General features: G+C 47.2%; 1 protein-coding gene across 3 annotated transcripts in view; it reads left to right on the top strand.

Annotated features, from left to right (window-relative positions):
- PROM1 (prominin 1) overlaps positions 1-17,692 on the top strand; it is a 151,037-nt gene that overhangs the window by 1,734 nt on the left and 131,611 nt on the right. For 2 of the 3 annotated variants that reach the window (XM_061420877.1, XM_061420891.1), the window contains exons 2-3: positions 1,645-1,775; positions 7,468-7,586. The gene's annotated coding sequence lies outside the window, so the exon portion shown is untranslated. Of the gene's footprint in view, positions 1-1,644; positions 1,776-6,423; positions 6,584-7,467; positions 7,587-17,692 lie in introns of those variants that run through there. The other variant, XM_061420878.1, reaches the window with a different exon arrangement.

Here is a 17,692-nt window from a genome sequence, read left to right as displayed (position 1 = left end):
GATGATGAACTTCTTAAAAATCTCAAATGAAGTGTTGGTATCTCCAGGATTTTGCATATAATGAGCACTCAATTAATGTTTGTTTAATCGAATAAAACTGACATTCTTCTCAGAGAATCAGGGGGAAAAGGAAATGAATTTAAATGTGCTCTGGGTGTTTCACACCGTTACATACTTTAATTTCCAAATTCTTATATCCAAAAAAACAGCAGTCTTACAGGGTATACATCTTATGGCATGTACATTACCATCCCTGTTTTATAAACAAGGATCAGAGAAGCTGTGTCAGCTGCCCAGGGTCACACAGCTAGGAAGAAGCAGAACAAGAGTTTAAAGTCAGACATATATATTTAGAGACAAAATGGCTTATATTTAGTTTAATGGCTTATATTCAAATTATTTTTATCCCTGTCAATTCAAAGTGAAATTCTAGAAGATGAGGTAGCTAGATATAAATAAGCATGGATTTGTAAACCTTATCCTAACAACCAAAGGGTAAAAAAAAGTGACCTTTTCCCTCAAGAATGAGAATAGCTTTTATTGCCTTTGGTGTGTGTGAGCAGTTTCTCTGGGTTACACAGACATCTGTCCCAGTTGAATCAAAACAACTGGCTGCCATGAGGTCGCATAAATGTTTGATGCCTAACTAACGTTGTTCTGGAGGCTGGAACAATTAGTGCAGCTGTACCCAGGGCTTGAAAAGGCGAGAGAGGTATTTATAGCAACAGTAACAGCTTATTGCCAGCATCTGTTTGCCAATGAAACTTATTCTAGGAAATCTTATAATCACCAAGTTCAGTAGCTATCCCATTGGACTCATCAGCTGAAGCTGCAGTTTAAAATTTTATTTTTAAAACCTTCAATGAAGCTAAGAATAGACAAATGAGAGGGTTGCCCTGAAATGGTGTCTCAGGGCAAACTCAGCTCCCTAAATGCAGTTTAGTCCCTGAAGAGATAAAACTTTACAATTGTGTAAGTGAAATAAAAACTATCCATAAAAAAATATTTCCAAACAATGCACTCTGATGTTTATAGAAGTTATCCGGCAATTGTCCTTTAAAGTGGGCTTCTCTTGTGGCTCAGATGGTAAAGAATCTGCCTGCAATGCTAGAGACCAGGGTTTGATCTCTGGGTCAGGACCATCCCCCGGAGAAGGGGATGTCTACCCACTCTGATATTCTTTCCTAGAGGATTCTATGGACAGAGGAACCCGATGGGCTGCAGTCCATGGAGTCGCAGAGTTGGACACCACCGAGCAGCTAACACTACACTACATGAAATCCTTAAACTAAATAGTTCCAGAGTGGAAACTGAATGCATCTTTAAACTCTCATTTTTTTTTTCTAGAAAAGTTGGTTACCAAAATTTGTCACTTATAAACTCAAACAATAGAAAAACTTTCAAACCTGAAAAAACAGAAAAGGAGGGATTGGATGGAGGTACATTCATAAAATGCTACTGATTATTTTTTTCCTTCAAAGAGTTTTCTATGGTAATGCTTTCAAGCAAAGGTTTGTAAAACAGAAAACCTGGAAGATGCAGAAAGAGTTTAAGAGGAAAGAAAACGACTTTAGTCCCATTGCTCCCAGAATCAATCGTGGCTGACATGTCAATCTCCTCTTGCTTTGCTTTGTCTTTTCTCAGCCTGCTTCTCACTGTCTCCGGCTTTGCTGTTATTCATCTGCCCTGTTTTGCTCTGAGCAGTGCTGGTGACCTGGCAGATGGGGTCTTCGGAGGCCCGGGGGGCTGAGCTGCTGTTCACGCGGTGACCACAGGTGCGTTATTTCTCTTCTCCAGGATGGACGTTTGCACAGGTCTGTTCTGAGAGTCTGAAAGAATCAAACACTCTGCACAGACCCACACCACCTTGCATGCAGACTCAGTGCCCAGGTCCAAACCCCTCCGCCAGCCAGAAGCCTCAGTTTCAATGCCCCAATCTAGGTGATTCAAAGACTGCTTGGCATTAAAAGGAACACATTTGAGTCAGTTCTAGAAAGCTGGATAAACGTAGAGCCTTACACAGAGTCAAGTAAGTAAAAAAGAGAAGAACGGATATCATATATGAACAGATATACATGGAATCTAGAAAAGTGGTGCTGACGACCCTATTTAGAGACACAGACCTAAAGAACAGACTTTGGGGCAGATCGAATTGAGAGAGTAACACTGAAACATATACACTACCATATGTAAAATAGATAGCTAGGAATTTGCTTTATGATGCAGGGAGCTCAGCCCGGGGCTCTGTGACAATCTAAAGGGGTGGGATGAAGTGGAGGGTGGGAGGGAGGTACAAGGAGGGGACATATGTATACTATGGCTGATTCATGTTGATGTATGGCAGAAACCAACACAACATTGTAAACCAATTGTTCTCCAATTAAAAATAAATTTTAAAAAATAAAAAAGTAAAATTGGAAAAAAATTAAAAAAAAAATCCTTTGGCAGTTGTGACTGCTTCTCAGAGCAGCTTTCACGAGACCTTGCTTATTGTTTAATTCCCCATGAGTTGTGAGCAAGAGGCAGGAGGAGAGAGCCTTTCCAGAACATTCCTGGGCCTCCCCCCTGCAGATTGCTCGCCATCTCCGTGCATCTTGCAGGCGGATGGTAGGACGAGGGCAGGGGCATCAGCAGGCTTTGTGCTCCTGGTCCTGAGTCACTCACTGCGGGAGACGCTCAGATGAAAACCGTCTATTTCTGTGTGGGTCTTGAGAAAACAAGCCATCAGCCAAGGCTTAAGGAAGGGTTTTGTTTTCTCTGTCTCTGCAAAATGGTCCAGCTTCACTACATGCCCTGGCATGCACTGGATGTCGCCTGGGGTGATGGCCACACCCAGGCCCCGGCCACACAGGATCCAGGGGCAGCAGGACGAAGGCCAGAGCTGCCAACCTCCGAACAGCCTGGGCTACAGTGTGTGCAACCGTGGCACACACCGTGTCCTCCAGGGGCACAGCCAAGCCAGCAGCGGGTGGCAGGGAACCCGCAGGCCAGTCAGGGGCTGGCAGGCAGGGCAGAGGGGCCAGCGGGGGCCCCGGGAAGGACTTCTCCTGGGAGCCTGGAAGACGGGAGATTGGGATAGAAACCAACAGGGAAGTCCTTCCTAAGCACTGGGTTGGCCACATAAGTTGCTTGGGACGAACATGTTGGACAAACATGTTGACCAACCCAACATTTACTAAACTCAATGCTATCTCTGTAATAATAGTATTGTTCGAACTCATGAGAGATAGAGACTGTTCAGATATTATGGGCTGGCGCTCTGCCCCAGACTCCGGGGCAGATGGCAGCAAGCAGACCCCAGACCTCTGTTCCTAGGAGTTCCCTCTTCTATTGGAAAGGGCAGACAGGAAAGAACTAGACAGGTTAGGTATCTGAGATGACAGGTGCCCCAAAGAAATCTGGAGCCACATTGATGGGGAGCCTTTGGAAAGGGCTGAGAGACCCCAGGGGGAGGATGCAGCCAGCGCTCAGCCTGAGGGCCTGGGGGCCACAGGGAGGCTGGAGCTGGGGGAGTGGCAGGGGGCAGATCATCAGAGGCCACCCTGGGCACTTTCCAAATTGTTCTGAGTCCAGGTTGAGGTGGCGACCCTCAGGGACTTCTGAGCAAAGCTGGGGCAGGATCTGGCTTCTAGGGTGAAAGCCTGGCTCCCCTGGGTGGAGAAATAGACCAAGGTGGTGGGAAAGAGAGAAGGCAGGAGGGCCTCACTTACCAATGAAGATTCAGGGGCCCGGGAAGGGCCTTCAGCATCAGATGGCTCCATGAGGGTCCGGCATCTGTGAGTGACTTCCCTTCGCGTTTAGAGTTAGGGCACATGCGCGGAGGCAAGCCCAAGCGATCTCCCTCCCCTCCCATCACAATTCCCCTCTCCCCTGTCACTTTCTAGTTTTCTTTCTTGACTCCTCAAAAGGCCTGAGTCAGGAGTTCAGGTGGGCACCCGGTTCTGCCGCATTTAGTCCTGGTACCTGCAGTGTGCTCAGCTCACCTGGTCAAATCCTAGCCGTCTTTCACGTCCTGAACTATCTTTTCTCAGGGAAGTCACTTCGCCCCCATCCACTTTGGTGGCACTGCTCACCTTCAGGGGTCCCTGCCCTTTGGTAATCTCCCCTCCAGGCCGTGGAATACCCACAGCCTTCTCACTGTCCACTCATCAGCCCTGCAGCTGGGCCCATGATGATCTGGCAGATGGTATGGACCCCTGCTCGTCAGTACTTTGTGAGTTCAGTAAAACACTTGCCCAAGATCACACAGCTAATTAATACACAGGAAGATCAGGATTCAAGCTTCTGACTCCAACTTCCTTGTAACCTCAGGACTTGGACTCTCGTCTTGGTTTAGCCTAGGAACTGAGTGCTTCTCACTTATTTATTTATTCTTGGGTGCGCTGCCTCTGTGTTGCTGTAGGCAGGCTTTCTCGAGTTGCAGGGAGCAAGGGCTGTCCTTGCTGTGGAACACAGGCTGTAGTGCACAGGGGCTCAGTAGTTGGGGCACACGGGCTTAATTGCCCTGAGGCATGTGGGATCTGCCCAGACTAGGGATCAAAGCCACGTCTCCTGCATTGGCAGGTGGATTCTTAACCACTGAACCACCTGGGAAGCCTGTGGTGCTTCTTAAACATACTTATTCCCGGCCTTATCCTGAGCTGTAGAATCGCAGCTCTAAGACCGACTTGGGACTCTGGTTCTGTCTGTCTGTTAGTGTAATCAAGAACCTCAGCTTCTTATTACCAAGTGTACTTTTGAAACACATTACGATGGGGCTCCTTCCCAGAGGAGGTTCCTAAAAGATAAAGATCAAGGAGAAAGTGAAAACAAGATTCCAGGAACTAGTTCAACTGTAACTGCAGTTCCTCCTCAAACGTCATCTGTCTTTTACAAAAGGAAACTGCAACTGAAGCTTAATATTTATTTATGTGAGTTATTTGGGGGGTCTAACGGAAGGTTCCTGAGTTTCCACCAAGAGTGTAATTTCCTGGAAAACTCTAAATGGCACTGCCCGATGAGCTTTGACCAAGTTTGAATTAAGGAACACTTGAAAAGAACACCATCAAAGGGGCGGGGGGGAAGACCCTGAAGGCCCTGAAAGAAGAGACAGAAGACCAGAGAGGTTAAGCAACCTCTCTGAAGGCACACAGCTGGCAGGTGGTACAAGTGGAATCAGACCCAGCTCCTGGTATTTTTCCATCTGAACACTGAGAGTGTGCCAGGGCAATGTGGGCTCTGCACAGAAACAAAGATGCTCACACTTCAGAGGGGGAAGGTGCCCTGTAAACACCACATCAGTGACAACCCACTCTAAAGAGTGCATGGCACACAGTAGGCGCTCAGTGGACAGTGGTCAGCTGACTGCCTGACCCCAGCCTCTTACCACCCAGAAACAGAACACTTCATACTATTTCATTCTCTGCCTTATTAGATTAAGTCTGTGCAAATCAAGTTCCCACTAGTCAAATGAAAACATGTCTGATGATTTTGAAAAATAATTACTGTGGAATCAAGGGAGGCAGAATGATCATCACTCTGCCATCTCCTTACTTCTCAGAACCTCAGTTTCCTCATCTGGAACATGGGGAGGATGCCCCCCTCATGGTGTTGTCGGTGACAATTCAGTGAGATACCGCATAACCCCTGGAAAGGGATCAGTCAGCGTTTTGGCGGATGAAAATGAACAAATGAATGACGGAGGAAGCGGTTTGTTCTGCCTTAAATTTGGAATTTATCCTCCCGCCTCCCAGCCTCTTGCTCTATTAAGTGTGCAGCAGCTATAGACAGACGTTTCCTGAGCAAAAAGTCAGTGGTTGAAATGAGAATGTCAATCCAAATACACTCTACTAATAAAGGCAGCAATGAATGACAAATAAAAAAGCCCCCACAGGACCCACCACCTTTCATCAAATGTGATATATTGGCATTTAGTTATGAAGATGTTTGGTTACAAGTGATAGAAAAAAATGAAAATAACCAGCATAAATCTTATAGAGATGTTTGCCACTCATAATCCCTGGTGGAAGGAAGGCAGTGTGGGCTGGAGTGATACTCCACTGTTCCTTTCATGTCTGCTGGGTGTAGCTTCCAGTCTCAAGGGGAACTCATGGCCCAAGATGGCTGTTGGAGCTCCAGCCATCAACCAAATTCTGGCCAGCAGGTAGGAGGAAGTGGTGAAAAACTACCATCTCCCTCTGTGGTGGTTCATTCAATGTGTCATTCATTCAATGACTGGCCACAGGTGCCCAGTATAAACACTGTTTCTGGGTGTCTTTGTGAGAGTGTTTCCTGATAGGATTAGCATTTGAATGAGTGGCTTTAGTGAATTAGATCACCCTTCCCAATGAGGTAGGGCATTGTCCAACCTACTGAGGGTTTAAATGGAACAAAAGGTTGAGTAAGAAGAGGTTTCCCCCTCTTCTTTTTTCCTGCTTGAGCTGGGACATTTCATTTCATCTTCTCTCTTCTGGGGACTGGGATTTACTTTATCAGCTTCCCCAGTTCTCAGGCATTCAGACTCAGACTGAATTATACCACCGACTTCCCTGGGGCTCCCGCTTGCTGAGGGGAGATCGAGGAACTCCTCAGCCTCCAAAGTCACGTGAGTCAATCTGTAGTAATAAATATCCACGTAGATCTCCTGTTCAGTTCTGTTTCTCTGGAGAACCCTCCTAATACGCCTTCTAAGGACATTTCCGAGAACTGCCTACTCCACTCTGGCTTCATTCTGCTTGACCCTAATTCAGTGAAGCGGGGCACACCTAGCTCCGAGGAAGGCTGGGAAATGTGATCTTCCCCGGAGGAGGCGTGGGTAACTGCTTTTCTGAGGTGTCTGTGAGTGAAACAAGATGGAGAGGTGGACACTGGCGGACAAGTGGCAGTTACCGTCAGGCAGCTTCTTCTTGTTTGTGTGCTGCTTGACTCCTTGCCAAGTTCTGGACTGCTCTTGCTTCTTTTTGAAATTTATTTTCTGGCCTTGCCGTGTAGCTTGTAGGATTAGTTCCCCAACCAGGTATCGAACTGGTGCACCCTGTAGTAAAAGTCCAGAATCCTCACCACTGGAGCGCCAGGCTGATTCTAAATGTTGAGGTGGGGTAAAGGATAGATGCTTTTTTTCTTAAATGAAGATCTTATTTAGTAACCTGACTTTCGTAACTGACACCTGGGCATGTGCTCCCTTGAAATAGGGGTAGGACCTGGACCCTGTCCTGTTCTAGGGCTCCCTGCCCCAGAGTTAGAGAACCACACTCAGAGTGGAAGTCCTTTGAGAAAAGGCTTCTGGTGATGGAGGAGTAAAAGGGCTTTTATCAGGTAGCAGCTGTTTCAGATACACATTCCGGTGGTGCCCTTTATTTTGCAAAGCTTGACGCCCACACCTCTCCAGCCCCAACACTCCTTCCGGAAGCAGGGCTAATCTTACCACAACTATTCCTAATCATAACCTTCCGGTCTGAGCTTCTCCAGTGTTCTCTCTTCTCCCACCAGGGGCTGGAAGCAAAGATCCCTGAGCTGAGGATCCGGAACCCTCTGTCCCATCTTCCAGTGACCCCCTAGAGACAGTCTCCTGAATCCGCGTGGCTCCTGCTGCCAGCATCAAGGACCACGTGAGTTTCTGCAAAGAAGCTGAAGCCTTGGTGTGAAAGAGGGTGGTTTGAGGGGGCTTTGCCGGCCCTGGGAACACTGGCTGCAGGCACCGCTGGGGCCTTTGGGAGGCGGGTAAAGTGAGGGGCGGGGGAATGGCAAACCGCTCCAGTATTCTTGCCTGAAGAATCCCATGGACAGAAGAGCCTTGCGAGCCCCAGTCCATGGGGCTGCAAAGAGTCAGACACGACTGAGCAACTGACACTTCATAGTGGGGGGCAGGGTGCCTGAGAAGCCAAAGCTTGTGAAGGGGGGCCTGAAGGGGCAAAAAGATCCAGGTTTATTTGGGTCTCCTTGGAGTTTAGTGGGGGAACCCCTCAGACCGACCCTCAGTAATGGGGGCTGGGACCATGGTCCCCAACCTTTGTGGCACCAGGGAGCCGTTTCATGGGAGACAGTTTTTTTTCCCCATGAACTGGGAATGAGGGGGTGGTTTGGGGATAATTCAAGTGCATTGCATTTAATGTGTACTTTATCTCTATTATTATTACATCAGCTCCACCTGAGATCGTCAGGCATCGGGTCCCAGAGGTTCGGGACCCCCGAGCTAGTCTTGAGAATCATTTCCCTGGATGCTCTCTGGGGAGTCTTTTAGCCTTCCACATTATGGCCCAGATTTGTGGATGAGGCCATACGCCCCCGATCAGAGTGGTACCCCTGGAGCTCTGCGTTTTGCAGACCTTGTAGCAATTTGGAGGGGACGGTGGCAAGGGTATTGGTGTCCTGTGATAAGCTCTGTCCGCAGAGGCAGGAGATGGGCTTCCCCAAGTGGTTTTGTAGTCGTGGGTGTTAGAGCAGCAGCTGAAGACATGTCAGGTTCTGAGTGGGGCGGGCGGCGGGGGACAGACCCCTTTGGTGTGTGCGTGTGTGTGCTCAGTCACGTCCGACTCTTTGTGACCTCATGGGCCATAGATCCCGCCAGGCTTCTCTGTCCATGGAATTCTCCAGGCTAGAATACTGGAGCGGTTTGCCTCCAGGGTATCTTCCCAACATAGGGATGGAACCCGCATCTCTTGAGTCTCTGGCATTGGCAGGCAGGTTCTTTACCACCGCACCGCCTGAGAAGCCAGACACCTGTGAGGACTCCCCAGAACACCCGACTGGTGCTCCAAAAGGCATCTGATTTTCTGCCTAGGTAGAGGGGTTAGGGTGTGGAGACTCCTCACTGGGACATAATACCCGACTGGTGCTCCAAAAGGCCTCTGATTTTCCGCCTAGGTAGGTAGAGGGCAGGGCATGGAGACTCCTCACTGGGACATAAGCATAAACGAGACTTTACTTTGTAGACCTGGGATGCTGAGGCCAACAGACGTGAGCTACAAATAATAATTGCCCTTCTTGCCAGCAATTGGAAGGAAACAACACAAGGAGAGATTAAATCTCATGGATGTTCCAAAGGCCAAACCCCTTCAACAGAGAGGAAAAAGCCAGAACCTGATTAAGACACCAAGGCCCTCATGAGCCAGCTTCTCAGTACCCACCCTGGGTGGCCTCTGGTCAGGCTCCTCTCTCCCACTCTACACACCCTCCTGGTGCCCAGCTCTCCTTCTGGAATGATCTACCAAAAACTAGTGTCATCCCTTTACTCCTCTACTTTATAACACTGACGACTCCTCTGTTGCTTGCAGCATGGTCCGAATGCCTTAGCATGGTTGGCGTGTGAGCCCCTTCATAGCCTGACCCTCCCAGCCCCCTGCTCTAGTCTCATCTCTCACTCCCCATTTTATCCAAATTGTATGTTCTAGACACTTTGCAGTCTAGCCCTACAATATCACTGACTGAATCTGAGTGTTATCAAACCCAAGTTCAGTCCCTGAAGCACGGTGAAGGCAGACATACTGAAACATTAGAGTTTGGAGCAGAAAAAGGTTTTTTGCAAAGGCCAAGCAAGGAGAGCGGGTGGCTCATGCTCGAGTAGCCCAAACTCCCTGATGGTTTTGGGGGAAGAGTTTTTATAAGCAGAATTTGGAGGGAGGGCTGCAGGGTGTGTGACCTTCCTCTGATTGGTTGGTGCTGAGGTTGCAGGGTGGTGTTCCAGGAATCTCAGTCATCAGCCTCCTGATTCCAGTCAGAAGGGTCCACGTGCTTGTGCTCAGCCTGAAGTTACCATTCCCCACCTGGGCTCCTACCGAGGAACTCAGAGATACATGTCAGATTGTTCTGTACACCCCTTCAGGAAGAGCCAGGTCCCTGTTTTACTGCTGGGCCATTGTTTGTTTGTTGTTTTTTTTTTTTTTTCCTTGACCGCCTTTCCTCTGTGTCTGCATTCCCTCACTCCCCTGATTAGTAACTGTTTGGATTTGCCCTTTGGAACTCAGGGAAGCTGTAGGAGGCTGGAGCCTTTTTACTGCAAATAAGAAACAGAAAAGTTTTGGGTCTTTGCTTCCAGTCTGAAGGTTTCTGTGTGTCCCCCTGGTAAGCACTTCCAGCTGGGAGGCAGAAGGTGGGATTTTGAAGCAAATCATCCCATGTACGTATCTGTTCAGGTCCACTTTCCCTCCTGGACGGAACACTCGAGAAAGGCAAGGACTGTCGCCTGCTGTGTTCCTGCCACCCAGCACCTCCTGGCACATAGTGGCTGCCCCCAAATTTTTTGTTTACTTTGCTTGTATAATACCTGCTTCCTATAATCATCTTAAACAGGAAATGAAATATTGAGAATCATGGTTACCTTAATAAATGGTTGGGCTGCCGAGGTGGTGCTTGTGGTAAAGAACCGCCTGCCAATGCAGGAGACATAATAGACACAGGTTCAATCCCTGGGTTGGGGAGATCCCCTGGAGGAGGGCATGGCACTCCACTCCAGTATTCTTGCCTAGGAAACCCCATGGACAGAGGAGCCTGGTGGGCTGCAGTCCACAGGGTCACAAAGAGTTGGACACGACTGAAGCGACTTAGCACACATGCTGTTCTTACTCTTGGAAAAGATAGCACAGCCTGAGGTTGTGAGCCTCAGTTTCCTTCTCTGGAAAATGGGCATAGCGTTGCCCTCGAAGGAGGGTTTAATTAAATAAATGAATGTATGGAAAGCACTCTGCTTGATGCTTGAACAGACAGACAGTAGATGGTCACCAAAGGCAGCAGCCAGCAGACCGCCCCATGGGTGTGGTCACCTGTCTCCCCGCACGCTCACTGCTACTTGATGTCAAGGGAAAAATTAACCAGTAGTCAATCTAAGAAAGACATGGAAAATTTTACTCACAGCGAACCGAGGCTCATAACCCAGGAGAAGTCAGTCTCTCAGAGAGCTCTGAGAACTACTCCAAAGAGATGAAGGGGGTGGCCACCCACTATATACGTGACTTTGGTGAAAAGAGTTTGTGCAGTGAATCACACATCTCATAGAAGGTTGCTGCTGGCCTCGAGGGATAATCATCTTAATGGATGGTGTTAGGGCTTCTCTAGAATGGGGAGCAGAGGAGGCAATGGCACCCCACTCCAGTACTCTTGCCTGGAAAATCCCATGGATGGAGGAGCCTGGTAGGCTGTAGTCCATGGGGTCGCTAAGAGTCGGACACGACTGAGTGACTTTCCTTTCACTTTTCACTTTCATGCATTGGAGAAGGAAATGGCAACCCACTCCAGTGTTCTTGCCTGGAGAATCCCAGGGATGGGGGAGCCTGGTGGGCTTCCGTCTATGGGGTCGCACACAGTCGGACATGACTGAAGCGACTTAGCAGCAGCAGCAGCAGAATGGGGAGATGCAAGAATCCAGGCTCATGAAACACTCCTCTTGGAAGCATCTGAGTGCAGGAAGGCCCAGTTTTCCCAGAACACACAGCGTCGCATTCTGATCGTTGTCCTGGATGCCTAGCAGGTGCACTGCAGGTCAGGTCAGCCTCCGCAGCAGCTAATGGCTCGATTGTTATGGACTGGGTGACAGGCAACTTTCTTTATTTTATGATCGCTTCCCTTTTGGTACGAATTTCAACCAAGGTTTGGGAGGCATTTTGTGACCGGTTTGTCTCACGGTGCTGGGAATCCTCATACCCAGGTCAGGCAAGGATTTTGTTGACAGGCCACTCAGTGTGCTATCACTGGACTGAACCCTGTTAACGATAAGCAAGGGCCATCAGGACGGCTGAGTGGTCTAAGGCGCCAGACTCAAGCTAGAACATTAAGCAAAAGCCTCTGAACCGCCTGCCTCACTGGTGTCCAGGAGATGGTTCCCTTTTGCTGCTTCTTCCCATACCTAGACAGACAGTATTACAGTCACTCATCTTATAGAACTCTACATTTGGCCAGTTGTTTCAAGTCACCTAATCATCATTAATTTTATCTGAGGCTCAGTCACATATAACGCAAGAAGCAATAATCTCGTAAAATGGGCAGAATACAAGGAATATAGCTGGTGACATTAATGGCGTGTTGCCGCCAGTCAGAACGGCTGCTATTCAAAAGTCTACAAACAATAAACGCTGGAGAGGGTGTGGAGAAAAGGGAACCCTCTTACACTGTTGGTGGGAATGCAAACTAGTACAGCCACTATGGAGAACAGTGTGGAGATTCCTTAAAAACCTGGAAATAGAACTGCCATATGACCCAGCAATCCCACTGCTAGGCATACACACCGAGGAAACCAGAATTGAAAGAGACACGTGTACCCCAATGTTCATTGCAGTGCTGTCTATAATAATCAGGACATGGAAGCAACCTAGATGCCCATCAGCAGACGAACGGATAAGAAAGCTGTGGTACATATACACAATGGAGTATTACTCAGCCATTAAAAAGAATACATTTGAATCAGTTCTAATAAGGTGGGTGAAACTGGAGCCTATTATACAGAGTGAAGTAAACCAGAAAGAAAAACACCAATATAGTATACTAACGCATATATGTGGAATTTAGAAAGATGGTAATGATAACCCTGTATGTGAGACAGCAAAAGAGACACAGATGTATAGAACAGTCTTTTGGACTCTGTGGGAGAGGGCAAGATGGGATGGTTTTGGAGAATGGCATTGAAACATGTATATTATCATATGTGAAATGGAATGCCAGTCCAGGTTCGATGCATGATACAGGGTGCTTGGGGCTGGTGCACTGGGATGACCCAGAGGGATAGGATGGAGAGGGACGTGGGAAGGGGGTTCAGGGTGGGGAACACATGTACACGCGTGGTGGAATCATGTCAATGTATGGCAAAACCAATACAATATTGTAAAGTAATTAGCTTCCAAAAGTAAATAAATAAATAGAAAAAAAAAAAACAACGGCATGTTGCATGAGAACTCAGTCGTGTCTGACTCTTTGCAACTCCAGGGACTGTAGTCCACCAGGCTCCTCTGTCCATGGGATTTCCCAGGCAATAATACTGGAGTGGGTTGCCATGCCCGCCTCCAGGGGATCTTCCTGACCCAGGGATTGTAATCGGGAAAGGTTATTTTTGAATTTATACTGGATCTGCTTCTGTGACTTTAACCCTCATCTTGCTACTTTTGTTATTGTCCGCATACATAATGGCCTGCCCCAGGGAGATAACGTATGCTGCCTACCTGTGAAGGACTCTAAGGAAGTGAAACTAGCACATCCTCCTGCCTGAGACTTGCCAGTGTAGGGGACATTTGTAAGGACTGTATTGTCTTTTTATCTTGTTGCCTCAGTTCAGTTCAGTTCAGTTCAGTCGCTCAGTCGTGTCCAACTCTTTGCGACCCCATGAATCGCAGCACGCCAGGCCTCCCTGTCCATCACCATCTCCCGGAGTTCACTCAAACTCTCGTCCATCGAGTCAGTGATGCCATCCAGCCATCTCATCCTCTGTCGTCCCCTGCTCCTCCTGCCCCCAATCCCTCCCAACATCAAAGTCTTTTCCAATGAGTCAACTCTTCAAATGAGGTGGCCACAGTACTGGAGTTTCAGCTTTAGCATCATTCCTTCCAAAGAACACCCAAGGCTCACCTCCCCCTAAATCTAATCCCTTAAAAAAAAAACAAAAACCTGGCATCCCGGCCCCACAAGATGGTCATTCTGAGGTGCTAGCCTGCCATCTTCTTGGTCAGCTGGCTCCCAAATAAAGCCCCTTCCTTTTCTCAACACTTTGTCTCACTTATTGGCCTGTTGTGTGATGAGCAGAGTGAGCTTGGACTGGGCAATGGGACCAAACCCACATGTCTTATTTCCCCTGCATTGGAGATTCTTTACTATTGAGCCACCTAGGAAGCCTCCTTATAAGGGCATAAGTAAATATTTAAGTGTGAACTTCCATCTGGTGCAGTTCAGTATCTCCCCAGGTCATCTGGCCAGTCTGTTGGCAGCAGTCACTATCTCAACGGGAAATATGTTGGCATTGTGAATAAAGTTCACTGAAGATCTCTGCATGTACAAGGTGAGAGTGGGTCTTTCTGACCCCTTATAAGGTTGAGGCATGACTGTTATCTTCTAAGGAATTACTTGGCTGGAGCCAGTAGGAGAAAAATAGATCTTCATGGTTGAGCTGCTGCTGCTAAGTCACTTCAGTCATGTCCAACTCTGTGCGACCCCATAGACGGCAGCCCACCAGGCTCCCCTGTCCCTGGGAGCAGGTCTGGTTAAAATATAATGCAGGTTCTGATGCACACCAGAGGGGAGGGAGGAGGCCAAAGGGCAGGAAAAAAAGCTTTATATTTAAACTTTTCTTGCCTTGACTTAAAATGTGAATTTCTGTCTCATCACTACTTTTATCTTCTTGATGAACTTACGTTGTTGTTCAGTCACTAAGTCATGTCTGACTCTTTGTAACCCAACAGACTGCAGCAAGCCAGGCTCCCACGTGTCCTTCACTGTCTCCCAGAGTTTACTCAAGATGCTGTCTGTCTCATCCTCTGCTTGCCCCCTTCTCCTTTTGCTGTCAACCTTTCCCAGCATCAGGGTCTTCCAAGGAATCAGCTCTTTGCATCAGGTGGCTGAAGTGTTGGAACTTCAGCTTCAGTATCAGTTCTTCTAATGAACATTCAGGGTTGATCTCTTTTAGAACTGACTGGTTTGATCTCCTTGCAGTCCAAGGGACTCTCAAGAGTCTTCTCCAGCACCATTCAAAAGCATCAATATTCTTCGGTGCTCAGCCTTCTTTATGGTCCAAATCTCACATCCATACATGGCTACTAGAAAAACCGTAACTTTGACTATATGGACCTTTGATGGCATCACCAACTCAATGGACATGAGTTTGAACAAACTCCAGAAAATGGTTAAGGACAAGGAAGCCTGGCTTGCTGCAGTCCATGGGGTTACAAAGAGTCAGACATGACTGATGGACTGAACAGCCAGAGCAGTACCCTTACAGAGGTGTGATATAACCTAGTCGATAGAACTACAATCAAATACACACCTCTGTAGGATCCAGTAATTCCCAGAAGGTCCTTTACATCACATGCCTCACTCCACTGAAAAGATGCCCACTCATCTCCTTGACCCATTTCTGAGTCTTGGACAATTTCTTTTGCACAGCAGAGATCAGACTAAATCCAGCTCCTTCAGCCTCTCTGGCTTGGAGCCTTACAAATCCTTAGGATGTTAATACTTGTGGATAAATATTATGTTAATATTTGTGGGATAAATATTTAGCTTGTGGATCCAAGAGCCCTACCGCACTAGAAATTGAAAATAACTTTGAGGGGTAGTGGTGAAAGACAGGTTGACAGAGAGCTAACAGGAGCAGAATAATTGCCTCCATTCATTGCCTACTGTGTGCCAGGTATGTTGCACACCTCATCGCATTTAATCTTTGTAAAACCTTTATTTCATAGGTGAGGAGACTGAAATTCAGAGAGGTCAAGTACTTACTGAGGAGTATACATGAACTTGTTGCTTTGTTGGCTTGTATGTGTATGTTCTCCTTTGTGAGAGGTTTGGCTCTGGGGGGCCAGGGGTGTCCTTTGTCTTATTCTCTGCTCTGTGTCTTTGCTGAGTCTCGTCCACAGCAGGGGCTGAGACAACGTTGGTTACGGGCAAGGGAATGAATGAGTGAGTGAGTGAGTGAGTGAGTAGAGTAGCAGAGCTGGAGCGCATTCCCAGTCTGTTCAGCCTCCACCTCCCAGGCTTTCCGCACAAAACACACCTCAGTTTTTCACTCTGGCATGAGTAGCTGGTTGGGACTATAATTTAACACTTTAATTGCTCAGGCAAAAAAAAAAAAAAATAGTGTTTCAAGTAGCAAAAAAGTATAGTGGGTTTAAAATAAATATCTGATGATAGCTTAGGTAGCCAAGAGTGAAGCAGAATAGAATTTTGCAGAGAATGCTTTTTTAGAAAGTTTCACAATGAGGGAAATATGCTAGGAAATAAGAGGAAAAGACAAGGTTTGATAAACGACTTTTTTCATAAGTTTTGAAACGATTATGTGTGATTCAGCATGTGAAATATGAAACTTCCCCACAACTGTCCCTGACACAGGGTGACTGATTTTTTGTAAGGATATTTTGGGTCAGAGTAACTAGAATATCCAGCTGCTAGTGAGGAACTGTGTTACTGAACTCAGATTCAGCTGCTTTTTGCTCAAGAATCTAGGATTTTCCCAGCAGTACAGTGGATGGGAATCTGCTTACCAGTATAGGTGACATGGGTTCAATCCCTGGTCTGGGGGGATTCCACATGCCGCGGGACAACTAAGCCTGTGTTCTGCAGCTACTGAGCCCGCGTGCTGCATGCTGCAACTGCTCAAGCTCATATGCCCTGGAGCCTGTGCTCCACAAAGAAGCCATGGCAGTCAGAAACTTGCACACCACAACTAGGGAGTGCCCCTGTTCTCTGAAACTGCGGAAAAGCCCTTGCAGCAACAAAGACCCAGCAGAGCCAAAAAAGAAAAATTAGTAAGTAATAAAATGTTAAGAAAAGAGTCTCTTAGAAAAGAAGAATACAATACTGAGCGACGAATGTTGGGTGAAAGGAAAGACAGATTTGTTGAGGAAGCCTGAAGTCCTGGGGAGAAGGTGGGCTCACATCCCAAAGACCTACCTCCCAATTCCCCAGGTTTTGCTCAGAGTTTGAATAGGGAAAAGAAGAAGGGGCTATGTGCTGAGTTGGGGGGAACCTTCTATTTTCAGAAATGATTGTCTTGATCACGTGATTCCAAGTAGCCATCAGGTCTTCCTTGCTGTTGAAACATTACCTGAGCCATAAAATGTGAAAGTGTTAGTCACTCAGTTGTGTCCAACTCTTTGCGACCCCATGGACTGTAGCCCACTAGGCTCCTCTGTCCATGGAATTCTCCAGGCAAGGATACTGGGGTGGGTTGCCATTTCCTTTTCCGGGAGATCTTCCTGACCCAGGGATCGAGCCTGGGTCTCCCATGTTGCAGGCAGATTCTTTACTGTCTGAGCCAAATCTCTGGTTATCTAGGAGGGCTCTGCAGGATCCTGTTAGGTTTCAGGTGCTGAGAAGATACTACTGAATGAATGAATATATGAATGAATAATATTAATAGATTCTTAATAAGTGCTTTCAGATGCTGATGAAGACAATGCAAATGAGTAATTCTTTAGAGGAAAGTAATAATAGTAATTATTCCCAGATGGGCCAAACAGTGTGTGCATAGATGTAAGTTTTTTTGTTTTTCTGGTTTTTGGTTGTTTGCTGCATTCATTGTCTCTTTGTTGATGTGCAAGGGCTTTTCTAATTGTGGTGAGTGGGGGCTACTCTCCACTTGCAGTGTGCAGGCTTCTCACTTGAGCGCCCTCTCCTGTTGCAGAGCACAGGCTCTAGGGCACATGGGCTTCAGTAGATGTCACTCATTGACTCAGTAGTTGTGGCACACGGGCTTACTTGCCCTGAAGCACGTATGATCTTTCTGGACCAGGGATCAAACCCATGTTCCCTGTATGGGCAAGTAGATTCTGAACCTTTGGACCACCAGGGAAGTCCTGGATATAAGTTCAGTCCTGGATATAAGTTTTGTGTTGCATAAATTAAAAGTTCCTGGGTGAATCTTTTTGGGGCTATGATAAAAACTGAACACTAGAGAATCAGAAATTGTGGGATTTTCCTGCCTACCTCCTTCTGCAACCTCTCAATAGCATTTGGCTGGAAAAAATCTTACCTTCCTCAAGAAAATGAGAGTGAGTATCCTAACACTTTATAATTCTCTCACCTT

Source organism: Bos javanicus, chromosome 6 (genome assembly GCF_032452875.1).
Source record: "Bos javanicus breed banteng chromosome 6, ARS-OSU_banteng_1.0, whole genome shotgun sequence".
NCBI lineage: Eukaryota > Metazoa > Chordata > Mammalia > Artiodactyla > Bovidae > Bos > Bos javanicus.
Note: the sequence above shows the minus strand (reverse complement) of the source record. Positions and strands in the feature narration are given on the sequence as shown.